Source organism: Serinus canaria, chromosome 2 (genome assembly GCF_022539315.1).
Source record: "Serinus canaria isolate serCan28SL12 chromosome 2, serCan2020, whole genome shotgun sequence".
Classification (NCBI taxonomy): domain Eukaryota; kingdom Metazoa; phylum Chordata; class Aves; order Passeriformes; family Fringillidae; genus Serinus; species Serinus canaria.
The window spans coordinates 39,868,580-39,877,929 of record NC_066315.1 but is presented as its reverse complement, the minus strand read 5'-3'; positions in this window follow the sequence as shown (position 1 = coordinate 39,877,929).

The window sequence follows — 9,350 nt, the reverse complement described above, 5'->3', positions numbered from 1 at the left end:
GTATGTGTGGCCTCAAGGAGCCGGTCTGGGAGTCAAGCATCTAAGGACCTTATACTGATTTCTAGACATTTCTTTTTACACTGGAAGAACTAGAGAAAATGGCATCCCAGAGGTTTCCTGGCCTTTTGTCCACCTCTACTTAGAAAAACACCTACAAACTTTTGCCTCCTTTCCCCCCAGTCGTATTAGACAAAGCCACAGACAAATAACCACGAGCAAAAGGGGCAGGATACAGTTATGTGGCCACTTCTTCCCCTCACCACAAGCTCAGCTTCTGGAGCTACCTCAGACTGAATTTGCTCCCTGAATGCAAACCCTTGGGGCTGTGCTGAGGATGATGGAGATGCAGTGACCCATTTTCATGAATAGATCCGAGTTTGTGGACAGAGGGACATTCAACACATTCCTATGGCAAAAGAAGAGGAGCCCTTTTTCCATCTCTAGTTTCAAATTTGGCTTGACCATTGTCTGATGAAAGCCGGGCTCTGGGCAGGGAAGCGAATACTCTAACAAGTGGCTTGTTAGTGAGGAATGTCCTGCAGTAAGTACGGAGCAGCCTTGTCACTTCTCAGCCAATCCTCCGAGGACAATAAGGAAGGAGGACAAAATGAGTGCAGCCCTCCTGGGCCTCCCCTTAAGAGTTTAAAAGCAAAATATTGATTTTGAGTTACCCTGCTTCAACTCAGCTTCACTCTCCTGATATTTTTATTCCCTTGTAGGTTTCTGACTCCATTCGTTTTTTAAACAAATCACTGGTGAAATTGTGGTGTGTCCATGTAACATTCCTGCACCTAAAAATATGGTCAATTGACACCTTGAAGGTTTCCAGGCAACTCTAACCATTTGTGACATCTTTAGCTGCATCTCCAGTATGTTCAAAACAGATGAAGTGAATGAATTGATTTTAGCTGCATAAAACCCTTGACAAAAATCTCTTTGTGGCCATCCAGTTAGTCTCTTGATGATTTGTAGAATATTTGCTTATGCCATGAACTTGATCCTTCCCACTTCTCTGCTTGTTTTTCAAGCTCTGCCGTGGGTTCCCTGCTCCTGAATGCACTGCAGCTGCCTTCCCCAGAGCTGTAAGAGCCAGTCAAACAATGCTGGACCTACAACCCACTGTGACTTCAGTTGAGCACTGTATGTGCCAAATGCACCATATGAGCAGCACTCAATGGTGGCAACCTTGTTAGGTGCTTTAAATTGTTGTCAGACCCAAACTGCCTAAAAAAATCAGCAGATTTGTGTAACTTGATTCAAAATCCCAGCAAAGCCAAAATGATTTTTCAACTTGTTTAAGGAGATAGTGGACAGAACAACACAACAAAAACCTTTTCCTTTGTCCCCAGAAAAAAATAATAAAATTAACATTTGCATGTTATGAAACATGCAGAAGGGCAGGAATAAATTAAGTGCAGAATCTCAGCTCCTTTAATCAAAGAATTTGACATTTATGTGTGTGTGGTCAAAAGGAAATTCTTTTGAAGACATATGGTCTTTTCATTGTATGCTGTTTTGGATCAAGTTCCATTGTATTAACAAACATACAGATAAATCGTTGATGGGCTTGATTGTTTTGGGTTTTTAAAGGTGCCTCCAACCCCGGGGATTCAGGCTTCTCCAAGTACAATGCACAGTAACCACCCATGATAAGTAACAACACACAATAATTGCGGTACTTAACATTTATTGTCTCAGATCCCCCTGACAAAAATGAAGAACGAATCAGAGACAGGAACTGGAAACACTGCTGGATGGGCCGGAGCGCTGATAAAAGCACATCTTTCAAGAAGTGCAAGATATTACTGATTAACTACAGAAAGAGTTCAAGAAAACCGGCAATCGCTTCTTTTGGCAGTAAGAGTGTGCAGTGAAGTGTGAGCAGGACACCGAGGTCTGGCTTTGGCAAAGCACTGAGTACATCCAGGAGAATTATAAACTTACCTGGTGCCTTTGGCTGGCTAAACTGGTAATCACCTCTGAATGCCTCTAACCTCCCTTCTCTGCAACACAAAATGTAGGATTTGCTAGTCAGTCCTGCAGAAAGCACGGTCTTTCTGCTTGAGCAAGAGCATTTCCTAACGGAAAACATTAGATCTGAACAAAGAGTGACAAAGTGCCTGGTAAGCTGATCTTCTAACGTTAAAATAAATAATTTTTTTTTAAGAAATCAACAAAGTTACTTCTCTAAAATATGTTTATTCAGAGGAGTTGAGGTAATGCAACTGTGCTGGTCTCTGCCATCAACAGGAAGATGTCCTGTTTCCTTCTGCTCATCCCTTCTCTTCTCCACCTGCCCAGTCTGCTCCTCAGACCCTGCTGTGACTCAACTCAGCTAAATGTTAACGCAGAGTAAATCACGATTTTCATGTGAATGGCCACAGGAAAATCACACTGAGTGTTCTCCATCAGCTGGGCCACATGAACAACCAGGATTTCAGTGTGGGAAGGAGTCTTTGAGACAAAAACAGCGAAATGGAGGAGCGGAGTGTAAGAGGAATAGGGTAGAATCTGAGGCAGAAATTCATCAACTTCAGCTCTTTTGGGGCTTCACTTTTGGGGAAAAAATGCTACTTGCATAATGTACAGAAACATGCTGGAACTTACATGTTCTAGAGGTTGGTATGAAAAGGCTACATCCTCTCCCATTGGTCATGCTATCCATATTCCTGTTTCCTGATTGCATGAAAGTAGGCAAGACACTGGGCTCTGTGCACTGCAGGTGTGCAGCTGTTGGCTAAAACCCAGCATGGGTGAGAGCTGCTGGAGTCTTTGCTGTGCCCAAAATGACACTGCACTGTTCTCCTGCACTGTGGCTGTCCCGTGTCACATGTGGGCTTTGTGACACTGGTGCCTGACCACCTGGTCAGCTGAAGGAGCATTTCTAGATGCATTGGGAGTTAGAAACACCAGCCATCCATGATTCATTCTGCATTGAAGAGATGACACTGGATTCCCACTGGCCTGAGGGCACCAGCTCAGGCGGGGGAGGACCTGGCACCAGTTCCCGTCCGGTAAAAACTTTACCTGAGAGCAAGAAATGACACTGCAGCATGCAAAATGAAATGTGTGTGGCTGCTGCAGGTGGGAATGGAGGAAGAGAGAGTCCTTGAAACCCCATAGGTTTATCTTGCCCCCTGGCCCATCATCCACAGCTTCACCTCTGGTCCAAGGGCTGCAACATCCCAGGTTTCTGGCTGCTCTCTGGTGCATATGTGGCTTCACGTGGAGCCGTTCTGAATTGCACTTATTGGGAGCCACCACACCAGCCAGCAGCATGCTGAAAAGCATCATCTGAGATGTCCTGGCTTTTGCAGCATAAGCTTGTTTTAAAAAGCTGTGATCATGTCAGCAAACAGCCCATCACTTCCCCCCAGCCTCCTGCTGAAACTGTGGAGCACCCCATGCTGACCACCCGGCACTAGAAGCAGCATTCCTCCAGCTGCTCACGTCCATGCTTCAGGACAGTCCCAGGAAGTCCAGCTCTCCCCTCACCCTTGTGTGGACAGAGTGGGGATCCACAACAGCTGAAGTCTAGTGAAGCATCTCAGCTTAATACAGCAGAGCTTGCTGGGTTTGGGAGCAGGCATTGGAGTCTGGACCAGGCAGGATGGGAGTGGGGGGTGCTGGGATTTCCTTTCAAGCTGTGCCAATTGACTTCTGAGGCTTTTCCTCCCCTGAACCAGCCAAAACAAGCTGAGGCAAATCTGCTGAGCGATTGCTGCTTCCTGCTCCTTGTGCTGGCACCAGGGAGGAGAGGGATGGGGATGGGGCATCCAGAGTCCTCAGGCCGTGCTTCCTCTCTGTTTCTCTACATGGAGAAGACTTCACAGACCGGTGAGAGCAGGGAGGAAGCTGAGGAGCAGCTGTTTCTGTTCATTGGTGGGTTTCTGGCAGAGCATCTGTTTGGGAATTGAGAAGCAGAATTTCCTCTCTGAATCCTGCCCTGCTGTGAGGGAAGGATGAGCTGGGGGAAGCTGCAAGCAATAGTGTGGCAGAGAGAAAGAGGCTGGTGCTGCCTGCTGATGCTTTTGGTTTTGAGGGCTTCACTCTAACACCTTTCTGCAGCTGAGTGAAGCATGTGCAGGCAAATCATAAGCTCTCACTCAGGCTCAGCCCATCTGCCAGGGTGAAGGGGGCAGGTGGAGGTGCTGGCTCTCTCAAGAAGGGTGTCAAGCAGGACAATGCAGCCCAGCTCTGGTGATGCTCTCCTCTGCCCCAGATGTGCTGGGTGTCTTGAGAGGTATCTTCCTGGGGTTTTGGTTTTCCCATCAGGGTCACCCATCCCTTTATACCCACACCTGCCCTCCTGCCTCACAGAGGAGTTTTGAGTGAGGAGTGAGTGGAGCAGCTGCCATGGTTCCCCATGGGACAGATTGCCCCAGAGGTAGGGGGTGATGCTGCTGGCAGTGCACAACTGCCCAGGGGATTGAGGGAAAAAAAGGTAGAGATAGCAGGTCATACCTATGGTAAAAATAAGGGCTTAATAAAGTTGCAGAAAAACATTTATCAGGTAATGTGCCCTGCCTTCAAAGACCCCGATGTCTCCTCAGGCTGTGAAGGCTAAACATGGAAAAAAAAAAAACAATTTGACAAAGTAATTTCAGAGTTGGCTCTGGTTTTCCTAGCTGAGCACTAGACTGGTCAGCCACCCAACCCCTTTTTCTTCAAACATGGTAGTTTCTCACAAGCATTTATTCTAAAGAGAAAAATGAATGTTATTCCAAGCCTCCAATTTAAATATACAGAAATCCAGATGGGAGAAGTGGTAATTTGAATTTACACATGGGATAACACAGCCTGTAGGGGTTAAGAAGAAGGTAGGAAAATATGCCTGTACTTTTTTTCTTCCAAATAAATTACATGACCAAGACTTTGGGGGTTTTTAATGCTGTATGTCAACTGCCATCACTATTCTCAAAAACATATTTAACTATAAGAGATTGTTTAGTAAGATTTGTCTCTATTTCAGCATTAAGAAGGAAAAATTATTTTGTAGCCAAGACAGGTAAAGTAGCCAAGCTCAACCTATAACTATTTCTGCACCTGTAGAAATGTGACCACTAGAATGTAACATAATCAATTTCTAACCTTAGGCATTTTCAATTCCAGAGCAACAGCACTGAGGGCTGAATCCCTCTCATATGGCTGGTGCAACAAGAGCCAGAGTAAGAGCAGGAAAGGACAGAGAATGTAGGTGCTCAGGTTATTTAGAACTGCTAGTGGCCTTTGGCCAGGCTGTGCTTTCAGAAGACGTCAAAGGTGAGTTGCTCCCAGTCCAGGCACCATCTGCTCTGCTTTTTCCTCCAGCAGAAGTTTAAAGTGTTGAGACCAGAAAAAGCTTCTTGTATACCCTGGAGTACTTCAGTGCTGGCTACAGGGAACCCAGCTGGATATGGATAAGCCAGCTGCCTGGATGTGATGTGCTGAGAGGCTGATGGGGCAATGCATGGGCACCAGCAGTTGTGTGATGACATTAGAACCTGTCTCAGTATGCAGCCACCCTGGTCACCCCCAGCAGGGACACACAGACAGTTCAGCTCACAGGACAGCAGGACACAGATCCAGAGTACTGCTGGGAAGAGGGAAGGTAGGTTTGAGCCTGGGTGCTAGGACAGATCTGTGCTGGTACCAGACCAGACAAGTCAATAGTAAGGATGCTTACACCACAGACTTGCCCATACTGAAAAAACAGATGTAGGAAAGGTGAAGCTGGAGTGCTGGAGATGGAACTTGCTGAGGCAGAAGGGGAGTTGAGGGGGGGCTGAGGAGGTTGGGATGGGGCTGTGTGGAAAAACACTGAGACTAAACTTAGCATATATGTTTCAACCCCAGAAAATTTCTGACACGTTCATATGAGTTGCAACCAGGGAGAGTTGTTCTCATTACTGTTGAGAAATATGATGGGGGGAACCTTGGTTTTTTGGTTTTTTTTTTTTTTTTCATTTACTCACTGGTCTGTTTTCCTGTAAATGATAGTAACAGTTCAGCCTGAAAAGTTGATGTAATTGTGAAATTTTTTTCAGCTGTCACAGTTCAAATGCCCCTGTATGTATGCTTTAGAGCAGATTGCCTTAACAGCAGTTTGGCTATACCTTTTATATAACATTTTTGTTTAACTCAGTTTTTGTAGTGATATTATGCTAAACATTTTTTTAGTGTTTCTTTTTACATACATCATTTCCACCTCTTGTTTTTTATAACTGTTTACAACTTCTATTAAGTCAGAATTTCCAAAAGCAGCACTATGGCAAATCAAGCAATCAATCAGGATTTAATAGACATCACTGTGGTCCTCTTTCTTTTGGAGGCTGTTCACCTGTGCCTTCAGGGATTCACCACAGCAGAGTTGAGCACATCTTCTAATTCACAGACCTTTGAATATTTTTGGTGGAAACTGCAACATATTCTTTTAAAAAGAGTATATGTTACTGAAACTCTTGCTGTTTTACAGAATATATGGCTGAACATACTTTTCTCAGTCAGCTTTGGGGGTGCTTTAGATATATCAGTTGAAAACTATTGATGCTTACTGAGAGGCTCTGCATTAGGTTAAAAAGTTTCCCACAGATCTGTCACTAGCTGAATAAAGAGACTGAGGCAAATTTCATCTGAGTAGCACTGTCCAGAGTCCACGTCTTTGCAGAGAAATAAGAAGTCTCTGGCAGACATACTTATTTGGAAGGAGAGGTTGGATAACAGGGAGCAAATTCAAAATCAAGTTTGGCATTACTTTGCTCAGGTAATGGGCACAAAGTGCAGCTACATAAGTTTGCAAGGCTGTGGTTTCAGCATGCTTTAGTGGTCATAGGGGTTCATGGGGTCACCTCGCCCCTCTGCGATGGATTTTGGCCCCTGCAGCATAGCATATGACTCCTAGCACAACCACATGGGGACTGGGATATGAGCATGAGTTTTAAGCACTAATTTAGGTTTCTGGCTGACAAGGAGATCCCACCAATGGCTGGACCAGCCTACCTGACCAGGCCACAGCTGAGAATAGGAGTGATGAAAAGGGCATGGCCCAAAGCAAAATGCTGTGAACCTGCAGCAGCCTGAGCTGCTTTATGCTATCCAAGCATAGTAAATCATCGTTCTAGCTCTTAGCCATATCAGATACCACTAGATTACACTTTGGTGAGAGAGACAGAAAGTGCAACTAGGCGTGATCTGCCACTGCCTATTACGATTCTGGACTGGCAAATTTTTGACTCTGGGTTTTATGCAAGTAAATATAGAGGAAGGCAGGCAGTGGAGAGCTGTTTCTGAGAGGTGTAATTGCCTCTGTCCTGGCTGTTTGAGATCAAATTTGGGGAGAAAAGCCACTGCTGACTGATTTAACTCTTCAGCTGCTGCTCTGCTTGGAGCTAGAAGGCCTGACAGTGTTACTGCTCCAGTCCCTGACATAAATACAGCTGTGCTGTGGCCAGACCACTTCTCAGACAACCAGAGTTAAGGGTGGAACACCTGCAAGAAAATTATCATTTATCTTCATATGCCTTAAGGTGCTATACTGGGTCAGGAGCTGCAAGCCCACCAGACAATGGTTCCACAAATCTGGTTTTAAGGTTCTTAGTACTAAATCAGAAGCACTGTGGGCCTCAGGCTGTTGGTCAGTAAACTCTTTCCTGGGCTCTGATTTCTTCAAAACATGGCAACAGGTTGACTCTGAACCAGCAGCCTTTTTCCTGAGCCTGGTGCTGCCCCTTCACCTGCAGAGGGCTGAACCTCCCATGGGTGTGTGGAACAATTTGACAGAAATGTGGCCACGTGCCTGAGCTTAAACTGGGCCAGAGGAGCACCATGGGTGCTTGAGCAGTGCACAGATCCAGCCCTGCTGAGCACAGAGCCCTGGGTGCTGAAGGCAGACAACCACCAACAACCTGGCCAACCTGTCCCTGCTCATCTGCAAGGGAAGGTTCAATGGGATGCCTGCAAAACCAGTGGAAGAAATTCCTACCCTACAGTTTTGGTTGTTTTGTTCCTGGAATGCTGCTTGTTGTCTTCATTGTGCTGATGCAGCTGTTGGTAAGATTGCACTGATCACTAAATGAAAAAATCAAGGTTAAAATCTCACTGTTTTGGGAGGAAGTAATTATTAAGTAGAACTACCCTCAAAGTTTGATTTACAGCCCAGCCTTCCAAATGTTCATACAAATTGAGGGGCAGAGATCTGAGCCATAAGAGCAGGCAGGCAGCTACCAGGGAACTAGAGACTTCATGGTCTGCTCCTGTCAATAAAGCCAATACCTGGTAGAACTGCAACCAGAGTCTTCTCACTGCTACTTGCAATAGTTATTCTCTCCCGGGCACACTGCACTCGGACTGTGGGCCTCTCATGTGATGCAGGATCAGGTTCTTGTACATACTTCATACTCTTCATCTGAGCTACGTGTACCACTTTGACTCCTTTCCCCCACAGGACAGGATTTTGTTGGCTTGCACATTGCATTCTCTCTAACAACAGATTTCTTGCATGCAAATCAAGAAGTTGAGAGGAAGATAAGGTGATGAATATGCTAAGCATGGAAAAGCAATATCATGTTATGGTTATGTTTGTACACATTTAAAACAGAAAACAATCAAATATGAATATCACAGAATCAACCGCAGCAATTCTGCATTGCAACTGGGGAACAAAAATACAATGTTGTAGAATTTAAAGTTCTACAGAAAATAAGTGATTGTGGCTTAAAATCTTTATTGAGAACAAATTGTTATGTTCTGTAAATTGCTTATGAGAAGAAGTTATTTGTTCTATTTTAAGTATTTCTGCCTTGCTGCAGATTAGATTCCTTCTTTAGGATGCTGAAGAAGGCATTGTGTTATCTGGTCAGGTGAGAGGACACAGGGAGGTGGAAATTTTAAAATAAAACTGCAGGAATGGTTAGAAAAATGTTGTTTAGTGATTCTGACAAGTCAGTAAATAGCAGCATATTCAAAGTCACGGGGGTTTGACCCTTTTGTCAGCACAGCATTTCCATATTTCTCAGTGCTCAGCTCTGAACAACAAATATGGGAATCTGCCTCCTTCCTTATTCATCACTGTGCCGCTGGATTACAGTTCAGCTGGAATATTCCTCCAGATTGGATGGAACTGGTGGTGGTTTATCTCAGTATGTCCCCCTATAAAAAATGGATAGCCATAACTGGAGGGTCAACTGCTGCCCTGCCCTCACTCTGTCTGTTTCCTGCTTCACTGAAACATGTGAGCAAGAGGGAGTAGTGCTCATCTGCAAAACAACCCTGATGTGATGCTCTGAGCATGCCACGTGGGCCACCCTCCTGGGGTAGGCTAAGGGAGAGTCAGGCTTGTAACTGGGGAGAGAGGCAGCAGCCTGCTGAGCCCA